Source organism: Protopterus annectens, chromosome 7.part0 (assembly GCF_019279795.1).
Source record: "Protopterus annectens isolate FY-2018-M chromosome 7.part0, PAN1.0, whole genome shotgun sequence".
NCBI classification, from domain to species: Eukaryota; Metazoa; Chordata; order Ceratodontiformes; family Protopteridae; genus Protopterus; species Protopterus annectens.
In genome coordinates, this window is record NC_056739.1 from 390,331,756 (window position 1) to 390,353,424 (window position 21,669).

The following is a 21,669-nucleotide window of genomic DNA, read 5'->3' on the forward strand; positions in this document are numbered from 1 at the left end:
TGATGGAGATGTTCTGAATTGGGCAGTTTTGTCATTATTGGTTCATGCATTTTGTTTCATTGCCTACTGGTAAAATGTTCAAACAATAAATTTAAAATGCACTCTGTCTAACAAGTGTGCTGTATTATACAAGGAGGGAATATAATTTAATAAAGTCAGGAAGGTGTATCAAAGAACACATGTATGTTTCTTATTTTGTGTGCATGGGCCAATGATTTGAAAACAGCCCAAAGGTAGTATTTATCCACCACTAGCCAGATGCATTTTCTTTGGATGTGGTGTGAGTTTCAATGCTGTTTCAATGAATGTGAGTTTCAAGGTCAGAAAAGTTTTAATGCCAAGTCCATTTTCACTGTGAGACAGTATTGCTTTGTTTGGCAGATGTCTATTAGTGTTTGTGCATTGTGCTATAAAATGTAAAAATAAACTCCAAATAATCATTGTGGAAGTAAAGCAGTATACATACATTAGTGTTTGTGGTAAATGGGGCAAAATAGCCAGGTAATGGGACATTGGAATGGCTGCAGGGGGGACTCTGGTGCTATATTTTGGTTGTCTGTTCTCCAGTTTGCGATTGAAAGTTGGTATGCCACAATTCCATTGGAGTGGGCAGGGTTATGTAATTATGTATCTGAAAAACATGTACAATACAAACCAGAATAAAGTATCCTCTCAAAAAACAAGTAAATCCAAAAGCATATAAAGAGGATACACCACGACAATCGAAGCCAACCAAATAAACTTCAAGAGTATTCCAAAAACGAGGTTTATTTAAACAAAGGAGAACAGTGAGCGCTTTCACGTCCACAGGATGCTTCATCAGACTTAATTATATCTCTCCATTGCACATTATATATAGTATTAAAATAGCTCCTATTGGATAGCTACTATAAAAACTTGGATAATAAAAAGCTTATTCATTGGTACACATAAATTGTTGATATCAAACAATTTACTAGAAATGTTGCTTTAGCGCTACAATTTAATAATGGCAATATTGTTGATACTAATATTCATTTTAAAAAACCTTCTGTTTATGTACCACCTCTACATCCTTTATTAGAGAGTTTTGAGAAAGCTTGTATGAATGACTTTCTGTTACATTTTGAAAATAACATTACTAAACCTGAGTTTTTTAATTTAACATAGGAGGAAAAACTGGCATTAGACACATTAAAAAAACAATATAGAGATAGTTATAAGACCTGCAGACAAGGGAGGAGCAATGGTAGTTTTAGATAAAACCTACTATGACATTAAAATCACAGAACTACTAACAGATAGTAGTACCTATGCTCAGCTTGATTTTACAGGTTTAGACAAACTTATTAAAGTGATGCATGCTGATCTATATGATGTGCTCATGTGTGATATAATAGATGAGAGCTTGTACAATTATTTTTTAGTTGAGAAACCTCTAATTCCAGTGTTTAGAGGCCTTCCAAAAATACACAAGGACATGAGCAATCTTCCACTCAGACCAATTGTCTCCGGCAGGGGCTGGTTGATGGAGAGCATTTCAATCTTCTTAGAGAAACAACTAAGGCCAATAGTAGATAGAACTATTTCCATTCTTCGTGATACTCAACATTTTTTAGAAACTCTAGTGAATTATAATATAGGTAATGAAATGAATGATTCTAATTACTTGGTCACGTTGGATGTTACAGCTCTTTTCACGAGTATACCTAATGATGTGGGGATAGAATATTTGAGGTTGTTTTTACTACATAATGACATGCCTAACAACAAGGTTATTATGATTACTATGCTGTTGGATTTGGTGCTTTCAAATAATGTTTTTACTTCACAGAGCATCTACTACCTTCAAGTTAAGGGTGTAGCAATGGGCACATCATGTGCCAACTCATATGCTAATTTGGTTCTAGCATATTGGGAGTCCACTTATATTTTAGAACATGCAATCTATTCTAAGTTTATCATATGCTATAGAAGATTTGTGGACGATGTGTTTTTAATTTGGAGAGGGGATTTAACTACCCTTCAGGAATTTATTACATATACTAATGGTACCACCACATTTGTAGAGTTGACCAGTATTACATCACAAGTAAAAATTGAGTTCTTAGATGTTTTACTCAGGAAAGAAAATGGGAGACTTACAACAGAGGTTTTTCGTAAATCTTGTAGAAGGAATGCCATACTCCATAGAGACAGCATGCATCCTCCACACATATATAAAAATATAGTTAGAAATCAAGCCGCGCGTTTCTCTAGAATTATTAGTGACGACTCAGTATTTGTAGAAGCCATAGGGAATATAGAAGCAGAATTTATAGATAGAAGCTATCACAAGAGAGAATTTACTGACTTACATAGGATAGAACGTGAAGGAAAGGATAGACCCTATATTCATAGGACTACATCCCTACCCAGGAGTAAGTACAACCATGCTAACAATAAGAAAAGGATAGCTATTTCTTACACTAACAATAATACTTCTGTGGTCAACACTATTAAGAAACACTGGAATATTCTACAACTTGATGAGAATATCATGAAAGTAGTGGGAGATGGTCCAGCCTTTAGCTATAAGAATACCAAGTCTTTAAAGAGACTATTATGCTATGAGAATAGTAGACATGAAGACATAGTTTCCCAAAGGAAAGGCACACATTCTTGTCGTACCTGCAATCAATGTAGTTACATTAAAAATTCTAATGAATTTATACATCCAGATACAGGAAAGAGGTACGAGTTTAATAAGTATGCAGATTGTAAAAGTAGGTATGTAGTTTATTTAGGCCAATGTAAGAAATGCCAATGTTTTTATGTAGGTATGACCACCAGAACATTGAGAGAACATATCAGGGAACATATTTATGCTATTAATAAGGAGAATGAAATGTACGCTCTAGTGAATCATGTCTTACAGAGAGATAGCACACGTTTTCCACTTTTTAGTACTGGAACATATTTTCAGTACAGAAAGATTAGGATATTTGAGGAATAATACAGAAAAGAAGGAAGTGAAGTGGATAATTAAGTTAGCAGCAAACAGGGGTCATGGTCTCAATGCTAAAGTCTCTTTGAGACCATTTTTAATTGATAAGCCTTTTAAACATTGATGGATTTATATATCTAATTATGTTTATTATGATTAAATAACAGTTTTTTTTGTGTGTGTACATATATATGTCTTATTTATATATAGGCCCTTTTGTCCATATTGTAATATTTTTAGTAGTTAGTGAATGTGAAGTGTTATTCTCTCCTTTTTATGTGTACCAATGAATAAGCTTTTTATTATCCAAGTTTTTATAGTAGCTATCCAATAGGAGCTCTTTTAATACTATATATAATGTGCAATGGAGAGATATAATTAAGTCTGATGAAGCGTCCTGTGGACGTGAAAGCACTCACTGTTCTCTTTTGTTTCAATAAATCTCGTTTTTGGAATATTCTTGAAGTTTATTTGGTTGGCTTCGATTGTCGTGGTGTATCCTCTTTATATGCTTTTGGATTATGTAATTATGTATGCAAATTTTATGTTAATCAGCATGCAGATTTGTACCCATTTTTCATGGGCCTTGCCCAGATTTTTGATGTTTCCAGGTTGAGATGTATGACACACATATATATGCAAAACAGTTTAGTGCCTAACAGGTTTTGATGTAGTCGCTTCATCTGAAGTAAGTTTTGCTTTTCACCACTGTTTTTGTGACAGCACCAAGTGTGTTACTTCTTTTAAATGTATAAAAGACTTTGTGGTTTTAAGCTTTGCTTTCTCTTTCTCTGCCTAGCATGTAGTACATGGTGGAGCTAAATCTCCATGTACTACAAAGGAGCACCCAAACTGTATATCATCAGCAACCTAGCCATAATCCTTTATATGTGTGAGTGATCTATAGTATGATTACAATGTAGGTTAATATTGCCAAAAAATACATTTTTGTTAGAGTCAATTTAGATTTAGCTGTTTTTGATTCTTCAGCATTACCACACAGACTATCATCCTGAAAGAAGCATTTTTCCTGTACCTACATACACATTTGAAATACATTTACCAGAATTGAAAAGAGTTAAAAAATAAGAGAAAATACAACTACAGTCACTGTCAAAGTCAAGAAATCATAAAAGGGAATTAATCTTGAAATAACCCATATCTACAAATCAGTATTAAATATGATTAGTTAAAAAAGTAAACTATAAAAATAACATATCCAAATATGACCCTTATAATGTGATTAAAATAATGTCACATAATTACCTGATACTAGTAAAATGATTCAAACTTCATCAGATCTAGAAAAGAAAGACACACATAAGACAAACCATTCATAAAAATAATTTGTGGGGGGAGAATGTTGCCTGTGCACCCCCGAATGAGAAACTTTACTTGCCTCATCCATTCTCATATATACTAAATCCATGGCCAAGCAACCAGAGGAAATAAGAAAAGATAAAGAAAAAGAAATTAAATATAAACTAGCATTGTAGTAAAAAAATGAACCATGGATGAATTTCATATGAATCAGGAAACTGAATTACATCTCTCACATTTGTAACTGACAAGTTGTTAGGTCAGTCACTAAATGCTAGACTATGTATATACCTGTTTTTTGTATATGTATTGAAAAAAAATGTATTAAGACTAGTTATATAATACAGAGTAATGACTACACAAGCTGGGAAGTGTTGTTTTGAGTGTGCGTGTGTGTGTGTGTGTGTGTGTGTGTGTGTGTGTGTGTGTGTGTGTGTGTGTGTGTAAATGTGCTTCCATTAATTTATAACAACTGAACATGCATCTTATGGGAACATATTTTTCTTTTAGTCAATAAAAATGTAAAAAATGTACTCCCATGTCCTGGAGTTAGGAGGTAAACACCTTGACCCATAGATGTTTATAAATCAGGTACAATAGCTAGGGTCTATATTAGTTCGCCGAAGTCTAACTTTAGCGAACACCTATTCAGCGACCACACTTCAACGGAAATTGCATCAGCAATTCACTGAATTTACCAAGGGTGAAGAAGTAGTTGGCTAACTACTCAACTTTGCCCTTTTCTCCCCTATAGTGTGATCTCGGAGCTGGCATAGATAGTTAAGGGGGGTATGGGGGGCAACCCTTCCCCCACTTGGGTGAGTTTGATTTAGTTGCGTGTCAGCCAATTGTGTTGCAGGGCAAGTATTTACTTGCCCTTGGTAGATTCAGCAAATCACTGAAATGATTTTCATTGAAGCGTGGTCGCTAAATAGGTGTTCTCTGAAGTTAGACTTTGGCGAACTAATATAGACCCCAATAGCTAGACTTGTAGGTTCTTCTAGATTACATTGATGGCTAACTGAAACTTGGTTCATCAAAATAAAAACACTAAAATATGCTTTTAAGTGAATTGTGTATGCAAATCCCAGTGCCTTCAAACACTGATAAACTGCCCAGCAAAATTAACAAGGTTGTATACCACCTTTTGGATAACTATAAAGGATTATGTAGCTGATTGACTTCTATGCTTATCTATTCAAAACAATGAACTACAATCAATTCTATTTCCAAAGAAGAATTATAATACAGGTTTCCTGTGTTTCTGCTTTAATTAAAAGTGGTTCCACTCCAGCAGGAATATAAAAGTACTTCTGGATATACCTCTGGCGAAAACCTTTACATACTGTGGAAAGAATAGCTTTATGAGATTCAAGCCAATAAGGCAACTCCATCTTACATTAGCCTAACTACATTTTATGAGTTCTAGAGATGTTGACATGGATTTGGTACTTTATGCTGTTGGCTTTATAGCCATATGTAGTTTTCTTGCTTGCAATCAGATGGTATCAGTATAATGCAACAGTTAGAATATCAAGGTTGTATACAAATAATATTTCAGGAATATCATTTAAGCACAAGTATACCACACAAAATAAGAAAGTAAAATTGATTTAGTACACTAGTGTCTCAACATTTATCCTAGTTCATTAAAATCAAACAATGTTCAACAGTGTAAATCATCTAAGTGGTACTATAGATCTACACCATTTAGTAGTCATTGTACTGAGATCCCTTTTCTAGGAGTGTGATCTTGTATTTCTCCAATGACATATAACAAGACTTTTTACAGACTAACAAAAGTGCAGCCACTAGTTTGCAAACAGGAAATCTGTACAAGGAAATTGATTGGTTGTAATTAAAAAAAACTTCCCTTAAAACTTCTAAGCAAGTTGTCATTTATGTTACATACAGTGCCTGCTGTACCCTTTAAGTGCTGTATTGTTGGTCTTTGCTCACCGTGGATTTCTAGTTGAAAATTACATCTTACAAACATCTCATGATGTGTGTCTCCAGTGCAACAGGCCATAACTGCTCATGGTGCTCAATTAAAGCCAGCAGCACCACAAGCCACTACCAGCTGACCAATCATATTCTTCCTACAGGGTAGATGTACATTAAGTAAACAAATGCTCCCTTCCTCAAACCTTTGGTACCTTTTTTCATCTCAGATTTATGCCAATTGCTTCCTGTTTCTTTTTCATATAATATGAAGTAAACAAAAGCAGAGAGTTTTTCAAAACAGCCCCAGTCACAGGCCCAAACCATCTGCATATGACCACCACTATAACCTTGTGAGTCCTAATCCACAATTATTTGACATTAACTCATTGCAGCCAAGTGATGTGTCCAGGTGTTTCTGCAGGTACATTCTACTGATGTCTTCAGGTATTTCTGCAGGTACATTCTGCTAATGCCTCTAGGCATCAAATGTTGCTTATTCATATTTTCATTAATAATTTCAAAACCATGCTGCATTCAAGGTATTAGAAGATTTAATCTTAAAGCTTTCACAACTGCAAACATTGATATTTTACCCCTTTCTGGTGTAGGTAGTGATATTAGTTCTTCATATACAGTAGTATTTATTTACTTATATCGTCATATGTCATACTTTTCTAAAATTCTCAACAACAACGAAGCACAGACAGACCTGCTTAGCCTCAAATTGAAGCTCTCAGCTTTGCAACAACCATGCTGGAGGGGTTCTTTCTTGTTAAGGTTATTCAACAAAATTCCATAGTAAATAATATTGTACCATCTACTTCTATGAACACAACATTTTTAATCATAATATACCTTAGTTTAACTAAGCTTTGAAATTCCTAATTAACATTGTGGCAAAGTGTTCCAAAGGGAATAACACAGTCAACAAAGGATGGATAGATGAGTAGACAGACATACAGACATACAGGCACAGATAGATAAAAATCTGGCCCATATGTTTCATATTCTTGAAAACAGAGTTCCATGTTCAGGGTAAAATGATGGTTGAGATGCTACTATATAATTGTGCTAATAACTGCCTTACAGAACGTGTGGTGCTAAAAACATGCTGCATTACATAAACTTGGAATGAAAGGAATGATTAAAAATAAAGATACCATACTTTATTGCATTACTGTATGAAATATTGTATTTTTTTGTATCAATGTTTATATTTCACAGCATGTCAAGAATGAACTTGAGTGTTTTGCAAAAGGTTACACATGATTGTAGATAAAAGAAAATTACAGGGAAGCTGCATCTTACCCTGTTGATCACTTTGACTCTGGGCCATAAAAATGCAGATATTAACATTTGAGTATAGGAATGGTAATGAATATATGCAAATCTATATAACATTTCTGTAACATCCAAATAGGATTTTTGGATCAGTATTCCATCAAACATATGTTGTAAACATTTAGTCTGGCATGCACTCGGAATGAAGAACTTCAGCAACAATGAATATGTCATTTTGTTTGATACAACACTGCCCAAAATCAAATTAATTTAAATTTCTGCATTCTCTATCCCAGCCTAAATTATATCCTACATTCAATATCTGCATCCTACCTGACACTTAAATAGCTAAATTGAATAGACTTCATTGAACATTCCTAAAACTAGCAGCAGATAAAATGTCAGTACCCCTCACACACAACTGTGACCTCTCACTAACCATAGGTCTAGTCCCCTCTTTATTTAAACACTACCATAATTCCACTTTAAAATGCCCAACACCTAAAGACATAAAAGATTATTGCCCCATATCAAACCTATGTCACACCACAAACATTTGAATAATTGCTATACAATTATTCAAGCATATCAATAGTGATGAATTGCTTTGGAATCAGCATGGATTTTGCAATGCTCTCAGCACTAGAACTGCCTCAGAAACTGCTACAAATACTATCTATAATAATATGAATGATGGCTGTACTACAGCTAGTGTATTTATTGATAGAACCGTGCATTTTAAACAGTTAATCACACCCTCCTACTTAGAAGGCTACCCACTCTTAACTTTGGTGATAATGTACTGCATTGTTTCCAAAACAAACTAAAAAATTGATCATTCCAAGTTTATAACAATCACCACCTCTCAGCACTAGCACCTATGACCAACGGGGTGCCCCTAAGATATGTCCTAGGCCCTATCCTTGTTCCCTGTTTATTAAAAACCTCAGCCTAGGTCTGCCTTCCCTTAATCTCACCCTATATGCAGATAACATCCTACTAGTTCAGTTAAATAGTACTTATAATTACAAGAAAAATAACATTCAATCCTATTTGTTAGAAATCTGCAACTGGATAATGAAATGCTCATCATTTCCAAGGAAGCTAACCTTATGATATTCTCTACTCAAAGAAAATTATCATCCTTACAGCCATTAGTAGTCAAAGACTATAATAGCATCATTCCAAAAAAGATGGTACCAATGTCTAGTTTTATATCAATGCTCCAAACTTTCCTACAAACACCGAACATAAAACTATGGAATCATATTTCAAACCTTCTCTCCTCCTCTGGCAGAACTGCCATAGGAAGTAAACTTAAAAAGGCCATTGTTGTTATTAGCGTACTAAACACCTATGAACCTACGACAAACTCTAAGTTCCACTTACCGTTATTACAGTTCCACTCAACCCAAAATAAACACAAGCTTCTGACCTTCAAATTTAGACTATTCAGATTTATAACCCTTTCTCATCCTGGAATAACACATTATGAAATGCTAAAGGCTATCAACTGGCTACCTATTTCTCTCAGAGCTACTCTCCTGACTTATATCATGATCTATATACCAGTGCACTTAGGATGTTACTCTCCACTACAAAGAACACTGCCACTATACCAGCAAACTTGCTCACTAAGTAATAAAAATAAAAACCTACTACTCATCAGACCCCAATTCAGGGCTGCCATAAGGGAAAGAACCTTCTCCAAATTAGGCCCAGCTACATGGAATAAATTACTAAACAAATGTATTTATTTTTTATTTATTTAACATTTGTTTACCTGGAAAGTCCGACTTGGAACAAAGCCAATTTTCAGCGGAAGCCTGGGGAGAGACACTCCAGATGCATGTCTTTGTAACATGGGAGGAAACTGGAGGACCCAGAGGAAACCCACATGAATGCAGGGAGGACATGCAAACTCCACACAGAAGGCACCCTAACCAAGAATCAAACGTCTTGCAGTGAGGTGACAATGCTACCGCTGCACCACTGTGCCGTCCAATATAAAAATTATATATAAAGTAAATAAAGTAATAAACCAAATGATCCTTACAGCTTTTAAAACCAAATTTTAAAAAAAGTATCTGCCTGAGGAAGCCACTTAACACTGGTTTTAGGGACACAGAGGGCTGATTATCCTAATCAATAGACTGTACCACTTACATACACCTATATACTCTAAATGCTGTGCTACTTACATACTCATATATTCTCTAAATGTTGCACCACTTACATACACCTGTATGCTCTAAATGCTCCACCACTTAAATAGACATATATATTCTGAATGCTGCACCACTTACATGCACATATATAAATTCTAAATGTTGCACCCCTTATATACACATATATATATATTCTAAATACTGCACCAATTACATACTTGTATATACTGTAAATGCTGCACCACTTACATATACGTATATACTCTAAATGCTGCACCACTGACATACACATATATATTCTAAATGCCGCACCACTTAGATACACATATATAAATTCTAAATGCTGCACCACATACATACACATATATATTCTAAATGCTGCACCACTTCATACACATAAATACTCTAAATGCTGCACCATTTAGATACACATATATATTCTACATGCTGCACCACTCACATACACATATATACTCTAAATGCTGCACCACTCACATACATGTTTATACTCTAAATGCTGCACCACTAACATAAACGTATATATTCTAAATGCTGCACAGTTTTGTTCTGTCATACCTTACAAAATGTTACTATAATATATGTAGAAGTAACTTATACTAGATTGTTTTATTTGAATGAGCCTGGATTGTGACTTAAAAGGGTCAGTAGACCAGCTCACCAATTGAGTTAATACATTAAAAAAAATTTCACTGGCAAGAAGAAACTGATATGGGTATCGGACACCAGGGAACAGATGAGTGTTTGGGCACAAACATGAAAGGGGGCTGTTAGTATCAGCCACAAAGAATAGCAGTAAGAGAGAAGTGGTTATGGAAATTCATACAATTTATAAAATCTCACCTAATACCGTCAGTTCAGAGTGTGAAACACAGGCATTTAGTTCAGGATTCAAAACATATGCCTAAAATATATGTTTGAAAATGCTCATAAAATTATAGGTAGCAAAAATAAAGATATAATACTTTGCTAGAGAAATACATAAAGTATGGCATTTTTTAAATATTTGTATTGATATTTTATTTGCAAAAAAGGTGAAAGGAATGTCATTCATGGTACAGGGAGATGTGCCTGAAGCTGCCCATGTTACATGACTATGGGCCACAATAAGAAAAAATATTCACATTTTTTTATTTCAATATGAAAGTGGTTATAAAAATGACATTTTTAGTATTGTATATAACTTTTATAAGCCATTTGTTCCACTTGACTTAATGTCTCAGCCACTGGGGAAAGCAATGAAACAGCGTCAGCTTGCAGAGTTTTACATGAACAGAATTGAAGGTGTCCTCATTTGTTCAAAATTATCATTTAAAGAAATATTACAACCATGACTACAAAGCATCACATTCTATGTAGACAGTACTGTAAGTTATCAACAGAAAGAAGACTGTACTACAGACAAATATATTGATGCATAGCCTCTGTCTTAATACAGCTGCAGAATAGAACAGTCTCCTTACTTGTAAGACTGTGAAAAAATATATTTCTCATTTTTGTTCCTCAGTAAATAGGCATGGCAAAATGTTGGGTAAAGTTTCATTTTAAAGCCAATATTTGGATGGACAGATTTGCTGCAGATACAATGGTGTTAATCCACTATGATTACTTAGATAGTGCTACTTGTTTCCAAATACGTACTAAAATGTATATAAAACCTGAAATTATTTCCCATATTAAAATCAGAAATAAAAGCTGGAGTTATAGCACAGGCACCATTGTGAAGAACTTTGTGTGATGAACAATTTTCTTGTTTAAAAATTTTACATGACTGCTACAGTTAAAACAAATGCTTAAAACTTTAAAGTATGGTTTTAGGAATGGATTTGCTGATGAACAATTGTTCCTATGGAGAAGGTAAGAGCAGACATTCCTGAACTCTTCTGCAGTGAAAGGGCAAGCTGATGTAACACTGTGTTATCTCCAGACTGCAGGTTATCAACTATACACTACAGCATTGGCTAAAGGCTATCAGCTGCATTTCATAGCAAGTTAAGACAAAATCTTTGTTCTTTGTGTGTAAGTACCAATATCAAGATTACATTATCTCTTTTAATTCAGTTTTATATCACTTACCCCTGTCTTCAAGGCAGCAAATGCTTTAATATGACCTCTTTAGAGCAGTCACATATAGAGCAGGTTAGATCAGAAATACTCTTCGGATGCAGCATTTGTAATCATTTAAAAATCATCAAACAAGTAGTTGATGTTATTCTCAGAACTAATTAGTGTTATAGATGCAGTGGATTCCTTATACTCAGTCCCAAGAGAACCACAGACAACATGTTCATATACCTGCTACCCTCATGCCTTTACTGTGCTCACATATTCACCAAGGTACAACCTGCCATTCTTATGTGATCAGCTGTCCCTCATCCAAATTTAATTTGTCCACAAACTTCTTTATCTGATTAGCCTCTCCTTTTAACTAATATCACCTGGTGAGAAATTCAAAATATTGGCAGGCTTCTTAATATTTCCAAAGCAAAAAATACATCTGTTGACACCAGATATCATACAATGGACACATTTTGAATTAAACTTCCTGACAAAGTAAGGTCTAACACGGGAAGTAAGCCTGTAAGACCCCACTAGAAAACCCTCTTCATCACCAGCACCATGGTGTAGAGAGACTATGCCACAGGTGACCCACATTCAATTAGTGGTTTGGGTGCCTGAGGTGGTTGCAGGGGAAGATGCACATGCCCATTCTGGGTGGGGAAGAGGAAAGAAGAGCACAAATACAGGACACACAGCACAGTTAGATTTCCCAGCTACTGGCAGTGAAATGCTTCCTGAGGGTGGAGGGGCAAATTGAAAAATTCCCTTCCTTTGCAGAAGTGAGCAGGGGATCAGTATAGTCTGCCATTGCATATCCCTGTGGATATTACTAAGGCAAGCAGAGGGCAGGAAAACTAAGCAAAACCTCTCATCAAACTCTCCTCATTAGCTCTGACTCTAATTAGAGAAGTCCAGGGGAGTCCATAATGAGAAGGTAGACCTGGCAAATGAAGACAGGAACCAGTTTTGCTGTTGGTTAGTTGTGGGAGGAAAAAAGTGTAGAGGAAAACATTTTCTGTGATATTGGTACTGTATTTGTGGCTTTACCTAGTTTAACTCATGATGTCTCCCTTGTTCAGCCATATGTGATCAAATAAACTTCTCTATTTCTATGCGCTGTAATGTAATTCTCCCAGCTTTCTAATGAACTGCATAATGCCCAAAGGTGTCTAGACTTAGTTAACTAATAGTATCTTAGGAAATTCCATTTAATCATCAGTGAATAACTAGTTTAAATTTCTCACATTTAGCATATGCCCCTGTGTTAAACCTTTCCTTTTCTACTATATTTGTTGTTATTTTTATTGCACACTGTCACACAATAACAAATATCTTCTAACAACTAACTAAACATCCAGGCTGTTTTTGTATGCTTGACAAATTTCTACTCATATTTTTTGCTTTTGTAATATTTACAAGAAAACACCTGCTCCTCTGCAGTTTTTAACTCTCAGTGTTTGCTTCAGTCCTCTGTAATAATGTGTGTTAAAGGGTTTACTGTGCATCAGTCCAAGGTAATAATGGGTGTTAGAGTATGTACTGCGCATCAGTCCTCTGTAATCATGGGTGTTAGAGTGTGTACTGTGCATCAGTCCTCTGTAATAATGTGTGGTAGAGGGATTACTGTGCATCAGTCCTAGGTAATAATGGGTGTTAGAGTGTGTACTATGCATCAGTCCACTGTAATAATGTATGGTAGAGGGTGTACTGTGCACCAGTCCTCTGTAATAATGTGTGTTAGAGTGTGTACTGTGCAGCAGTCAACTGTAATAATGTGTGTTAGAGGGTGTACTGTGCAGCAGTCCTCTAAAAATGTGTGCTAGAGGGTGTATTCTGCATCAGTATTCTGTAATAATGTGTGTTACAGTGTGTACTGTGCATCAGTCCTCTATAATAGTGTGTGTTAGAGTGTGTACTGTGCATCAGTCCTCTGTAATAATGCGTGTTAGAGGGTGTACTGTGCACCTGTCCTCTGTAATAATATGTGTTAGAGGGTGTACTGTGAACCAGTCCTCAGAAATAATGTGTGTTAGAGGGTGTACTGTGCATCACTCCTCTGTAATAATGTGTGTTAGAGGGTGTGCTGTGCATCAGTCCTCTGTAATAATGTGTTTTAGACTGTGTACTGTGCATCAGTCCTCTGCAGTAATGTGTGTTACAGAGTGTACTGTGCATCAGTCCTCTGTAATAATGTGTGTTAGAGTGTGTACTGTGCACCAGTCCTCCTTAATAATGTGTTACAGGGTGTACTGTCCATCAGTCCTCTGTAGTAATATGTGTTATAGGATGTACTGTGTATCAGTCCAATGTAATAATGTGTGTTAGAGGGTGTACTGTGCATCAATCCTCCCTAATAATTTGTGTGAGAGTGTGTAATATGCATCAGCCCTCTGAAATAATGTGTATTAAAAGGTCTACTATGCATAAGCCCTTTTTAATAATGTGTTTTAGAATGAGGACTGTGCATCAGTCCTCTGTAATAATGTGTGTTAGAGGGTGTACTGTGCACCTGTCCTCTGTAATAATGTGTGTTAGAGGGTGTGCTGTGCACCAGTACTCTGTAATAATGTGTGTTAGAGAGTCTACGGTGCACCAGTCCTCTGTAATAATGTGTTTTAGACTTTGTACTGTGCATCAGTCCTCTGCAGTAATGTGTCTTACAGAGTATACTGTGCATCAGTCCTCTGCAGTAATGTGTGATAGAGAGTGTACTGTACATCAGTCCTCTGTAATAATGTATGTTAGAGGGTGTACTGTGCTTCAGTCCTCTGTAATAATGGCTTTAACATTGTGTACTGTGCATCAGTCCTCTGTAAAAATGGGTGTAAGAGTGTGAACTGTACATCAGTCCTCTGAAATAATGTGTGTTACACTTTGTACTGTGCATCAGTCTTGTGTAATAATGTGTGTTACAGTGTGTACTGTGCATAAGTCCTCTGTAATAATGTTTGTTAGAGTGTGTACTGTTAGTTAGTCCTCTGTAATAATGTGTGTTAAAGGGTGTACTGTCTCCAAGTCCTCTGTAATAATGTGTGATAGAGAGTGTACTGTGCATCAGTCCTCTGTAATAATGGGTGTTAGAGGGTGTACTGTGCATCAGTCCTCTGAAATAAAGTGTGTTAGAGGGTGTACACTGCATCTGTTTTCTGTAATAATGGGTGTTAGAGTGTGGACTATGCATCAGTCCTCTGTAATAATGGGTGTTAAAGTCTGAAATGTACATCAGTCCTCTGTAATAATGTGTATTACACTTAATACTATGCATCAGTCCTCTGTAATAATGTGTGTTACAGTGTGTACTGTGCATCAGTCCTGTGTAATAATGTGTGTTAGAGGGTGTACTTTGCATCAGTGTTCTGTAATAATGGGTGTTAAGGTGTCTACTGTGCATCAGCCCTCTGTAATAATGTGTGTTACAGTGTGTACAGTCCACAAGTCCTCTGTAATAATGTGTGATAGAGAGTGTACTGTGCAACAGTCCTCTGTTATAATGTGTGTTAGAGGGGGTACTGTGCATCAGCCCTCTGAAATAAGGTGTATTAGAGGGCGTACAGTACATCAGTCCTCTGTAATAATGTGTGTTAGAGGGTGTACTATGCTTCAGTCCTCTGTAATAATGGCCGTAACATCGTGTACTGTGCACCAGGCCTCTGTAATAATGTGTGTTAGATGGTGTACTGTCTATCAGTCCTCCTTAATCATGTGTGTCTGAGTGTGTAGTGTCCAATAGTCCTATGTAATAATGTGCGTTAGAGTGTGTACTATGCATCAGTCCTCTGTAATAATGCATGTTACAGTGTGTACTGTGCATCAGTCCTCTGTACTGTGTGTTAGAGGGTGTACTGTGCGTCAGTCCTCCTTAATAATGTGTAAAAGTGTGTACTGTAAATCAGTCCTTCTTAATATTGTGTGTTAGAGGGTGCACTGTGCATCAGTCCTCTGTAGTAATGTGTGTTATAGGATGCACTGTGCATTCGCCCTTTTTAATGTGTGTTAAAGTGTAAAGTGTATACTGTCCATCAGTCCTCTGTAATAATGTGTGTTAGAGTGTGTACTGTGCATAAGTCCTCTGTAATAATGTGTGTTAGAGGGTATACTGTGCATCAGTGTTCTGTAATTATGAGTGTTAAAATTTCTACTGTGCATCATTCCTCTATAATAATGTATGCTAGAGTGTGTACTGTGCACCAGTCCTCTGAAGTAATGTGTGTTAGTAGGTGTACTGTGCACCATTCCTCTGTAATAATGTGTGATTGAGAGTGTACTGTGCACCAGTCCTCTGTAATAATGTGTGTTACAGTGTGTACTGTGCATGAGACCTCTCTAATAATGTGTGTTTGAGTGTGTACTGTGCATCTGTCCACTGTAATGATGTGTGTTAGACTGTGTACATCAGTCCTTTGTAATAATGTGTGCTAGAGTGTGTACTGTGCATCAGTCCTTTTTAGTAATGTGTGCTACAGTGTGTACTCTGTATAAGTCCTCTGTAATAATGTGTGTTACAGTGTGTACTGTGCATCAGTCCTCTTTAATGCATGTTAGAAGGTGTACTGTGCATCAGACCTCCTTAATAATGTGTGTTAGAGTGTGTACCATGCATCAGTCTTCCTTAGTAATGTGTGTTAGAGGGTGTACTGTGTTTCAGTTCTCTGTAGTAATATGTGTTAGAGGGTGTCCTGTGCATCATTCCTCTTTTCATATGTGTAACAATGTGCACTGTGCATCAATCCTTTGAAAAATGTGTGTTACAGAGTGTACTGTGCATCAGTCCTCTGTAATAATGTGTGTTACAGTTTGTACTGTGCATCAGTTCTCTGTAATAATGTGTGTTCCAGTATGTACTGGCACCAGTCCCCTGTAATAATGTGTATTAGAGAGTGTACTGTGTATAAGTCCTCTGTAGTAATCTGTGTTAGATGGTGTACTGTGCATCAGTGTTCTGTAATAATGGGTGTTAAGATGTCTACTGTGCATCAGTCCTTTGTAATAATGTGTGCTACAGTGTGTAGTGTGCATCATTCCTCTATAATAATGTGTGCTACAGTGTGTACTGTGCACCATTCCTCTGAAGTAATGTGTGTTAGTAGGTGTACTGTGCACCAGTCCTCTGTAATAATGTGTGATAGAGAGTGTACTGTGCAAGAGTCCTCTGTAATAATGAGTGTTAGAGGGTGTACTGTGCATCAGTCCTCTGTAATAATGTGTGTCAGAGGGCGTACAGTGCATCTGTCCTCTTTAATACTGGGTGTTAGAGTGTGTACTGTGCATCAGTCCTCTTTAATAATGTGTGTTTGTGTGTGTATTGTGCATAAGTCCTTTGTAATAATGTGTGTTAGAGTGTGTACTGTGAATCAGTCCTCCTTAGTAATGTGTGTTACAGTGTATACTGTCCATTGGTTCTCTGTAATAATGCATGTTACAGTGTGCACTGTGCATCAGTCCTCTGTAATAATGTCTGTTAGAGGGTGTACTGTGCATCAGTCCTCCTTAATAATGTGTAAAAGTGTGTACTGTAAATCAGTTGTCCTTAATATTGTGTGTTAGAGGGTGCACTGTGCATCATTCCTCTGTAGTAATGTGTGTTAAAGGATGTACTGTGCATTAGCTCTTTTCAATGTGTGATAGAGTGTGTACTGTCCATCAGTCCTCTGTAATAATGTGTGTTAGAGTGTGTACTGTGCATCAGTCCTTTGTAATGATGTGTGTTGCAGTGTGTACTGTGCTTCAGTCCTCTGTAATAATATGTGTTACAGTATGTACCGTGCAACAGTCCTCTGTAACAATGTGTGTTAGAGGGTGAACTGTGCATAAGTCCTCTGTAATAATGGGTGTTATAGGGCGTATTGTGCACCAGTACTCTGTAATAATGTGTTGGGGGGTGTACTGTGCATCATCCTCTGCAATAATGTGAGTCAGAGATTGCAATGTGCACCAGTCCTCAGTAATAATGTGTGTTAGTGTGTGTAATGTGCATCCGTCCTCTGTAATAATGTGTGTTAGAGTGAGTACTGTGCATCAGTCCTCTGTAATAATGTGTCTTACAGGGTGTACTGTGCATCAGTCCTCTGTGATAATGATTGTTAGAGTGGGAAATGTGCATCATTCCTCTGTAATAATGTGTGCTAGAGTGTGGGTTGTGCATGAGTCCTCTCTAATAATGTGTGTTTGAGTGTGTACTGTGCATCAGTCCTTTGCTACAATGTGTGTTAGAGTGTGTACTGTGCATCAGTCCTCCTTAGTAATGTGTGTGACAGTGTGTACTCATCATCAGTCATTTGTAATAATGTGTGTTACAGTGTGTACTGTGCATCAGTCCTTGTTAATGCGTGTTAGAAGGTGTAATGTTAATCAGATTTCCTTAATAATGTGTGTTAGAGTGTGTACAGTGCATCAGTCCTCCTTAATAATGTGTGATAGAGGGTGTACTGTGCTTCAGTCCTCTGTAGTAATGTGTTTTAGAGGGTGTACTGTGCATCAGTCCTCCTTTAATAATGTGTGTAAAAATGTGCACTGTGCATCAGTCTTTTGTAATAATGTGTGTTACAAAGTGTACTGTGCATCAGTCCTCTGTAATAATGTGTGTTACAGTTTGTACTGTGTAGCAGTTCTGTGTAATAATGTGTGTTCCAGTGTGTATTGTGCACCAGTCCTCTGTAATAATGTGTGTTAGAGGGTGTACTGTGCATATGTCCTCTGTAGTAATGTGTGTTAGAGGGTGTACTGTGCATCAGTGTTCTGTAATAATGGGTGTTAAGGTGTCTACTGTGCATCAGCCCTCTGTAATAATGTGTGTTACAGTGTGTACTGTGCATCAGTCCTCTCTAATAATGTGTGGTAGAGTGTGTCCTGTGCACCAGTCCTCTGAAGTAATGTGTGTTAGTTGGTGTACTGTGCATCAGTCTTCTGTAATAATGTGTGTCACAGTATGAAGTGTGCATCAGTCCTCTATAATAATGTGTGTTAGAGGGTGTACTGTGCACCAGTTTTCTGTAATAATGTGTGTTAGAGGGTGTACTGTGCATCAGTCCTCTGTAATAATGTGTGCTACAGTATTTACTGTGCATCAGTCCTCTGTAATAATGTGTTAGATGGTGTACTGTGCATCAGTCCCCTGTAATAAAGTGTGTTAGAAGGTGTACTGTGCTTCAGTCCTCTGTAATAATGGCTGTAACACTGTGTACTGTGCACCAGGCCTCTGTAATTATGTGTGTTAGATGGTGTACTGTACACCAGTTTTCCTTAATCATGTGTGTTTGAGTGTGTAGTATGCAAAAGTCTTATGTAATAATGTGTGTTAGAGGGTGTACTGTGCATCAGTGTTCTGTAATAATGGTTGTTAAGATGTCTACTGTGCATCAGTCCTCTATACTAATGTGTGTTACAGTGTGTACTGTGTATCATTCCTCTATAATAATGTATGCTAGAGTGTGTACTGTGCATCACTCCTCTGTAGTAATGTGTGTTAGATAGTGTAGTGTGCATCAGTCCTTTGTAATAATATGTGCTAGAGTGTGTACTGTGCATCAGCCTTTTTAGTAATGTCTGCTACACTGTGTACTCTGCATCAGTCCTCTGTAATAATGTGTGTTACAGTGTGTACTGTGCATCAGTCCTCTTTAATGCATGTTAAAAGGTGTACTGTGCATCAGACATCCTTAATAATGCATGTCAGAGTGTGTACTGTGCATCAGTCCTCCTTAATAATGTGTGTTAGAGGGTGTACTGTGCTTCAGTCCTCTGTAGTAATATGTGTTAGAGGGTGCACTGTGCATCAGTCCTCTTTTCATAATGTGTGTAACAATGTGCACTGTGCATCAGTCCTTTGAAATAATGTGCGTTACAGGGCCCACTGCGCATCAGTCTTCTGTAATAATGTGTGTTACAGTTTGTACTGAGCATCAGTTCTCTGTAATGTAAGGTTCAGTATGTACTGGCACCAGCCTCTGTAATAATGTGTGTTAGAGAGTGTACTGTGTATAAGTCCTCTGTAGTAATGTGTGTTAGAGGGTGTACTGTGCATCAGTGTTCTGTAATAATGGTTGTTAAGAGGTCTACTGTGCATCAGTCCTCTATACTAATGTGTGTTACAGTGTGTACTGTGTATCATTCCTCTATAATAATGTGTGCTAGAGTGTGTACTGTGCACCAGTCCTCTGAAGTAATGTGTGTTAATAGGTGTACTGTGCACCAGTCCTCTGCAATAACGTGTGTCAGAGATAGCACTGTGCACCAGTCCTCTGTAATAATTTGTGTTAGAGTGTGTACTGTGCATCACTCCTCTGTAGTAATGTGTGTTAGAGGGTGTACTGTGCATCAGTGTTCTGTAATAATGGGTGTTAAGATGTCTACTGTGCATCAGTCCTCTATACTAATGTGTGTTATAGTGTGTACTGTGCATCATTCCTCTATAATAATGTGTGCTAGAGTGCGTACTGTGCACCAGTCCTCTGAAGTAATGTGTGTTAGTAGGTGTACTGGTCACCATTCTCTGCAATAATGTGTGTCAGAGAGGGCACTGTGCACCAGTCTTCAGTAATAATGTGTGTTAGAGTGTGTACTGTGCATCAGTCCTCTGTAATAATGTGTGTTACAGGGTGTACTGTGCATCGGTCCTCTGTGATAATATTTGTTAGAGTGGGTACTGTGCATCATTTGTTTGTAATAATGTGTGTTAGAGTGTGCACTGTGCATCAGTCCTCCTTAACCATGTGTGTTAGAGGGTCTGCTGCACATCAGTCCTCTGTCACAATGTGTTTTAGATGGTGTACTATGCTTCAGTCCTCTGTAATAATGTGTGGTAGAGGGTGTGCTGTACATCAGTCCTCTGTAATAATGTGTGTTACAGTGTATACTGTGCATGATTCCTCTCTAATAATGTGTGTTTGAGTGTGTTCTGTGCATCAGTCCTTTGTAGTAATGTGTATTAGACTGTGTACTTATTGGTATTAATTAACCAGTTGAATCCAAATGTAAAGGTTACTAAACCTATTAAACTATGCTTGCTCCCTCCTGCCTGCTATAACATTATAGAAACCTTATTACAGTATACATAAAACTTCTAACACTGTTAGTAGTACATTTTTTGACCTAAAACTTTAATATTTAATTACTAATATCATTTATACATACAAAATATAAAATATAAAATATAGAATATGGGGAATCTCAATAAATTACAGTATCATGGACAGCCCCAAAGTAATAATGATAAATATTAAAATACGTATTAAACTATCATAAATATAATAAATGTTCACTACAAGTGTACAATATATAAATATATAAATGTAAAAAATATTCAAATATTAAAACTATAGTTGGAAGGGGATAGCCAAAATGTACCTAAACTAAGAATAAACCTTGTAAGTTGTACCTAATAAAAGAATTTTGAGGAAGTAGTAATCGATTATTTGGTCTTTACCTGTCTACCTTGCCTCTTTAATGCATGTTAGAAGGTGTACTGTGCATCAGACCTCCTTAATAATTTGTGTTAGAGTGTGTACTGTGCATCAGTCCTCCTTAATAAAGTGTGTTAGAGGGTGTACTGTGATTCAGTCCTCTGTAGTAATATGTGTTAGAGGGTGTACTGTGCATCAGTCCTCTTTTCATAATGTGTGCAACAAAGTGCACTCTGCATCAGTCCTTTGAAATAATGTGGGTTACAGAGTGTACTGTGCATCAGTCCTCTGAAATAATGTGTGTTACAGTTTGTACTGTGTATCAGTTCTCTGTAATAATGTATGTACCAGTATGTACTGGCACCAGTCCTCTGTAATAATGTGTGTTAGAGAGTGTTCTGTGTATAAGTCCTCTGTGTGCTAGACGGTGTACTCTGCATCAGTGTTCTGTAATAATGGGTGTTACGATGTTTACTGTGCATCAGTCCTCTGTAATAAATTGTGTTACAGTGTG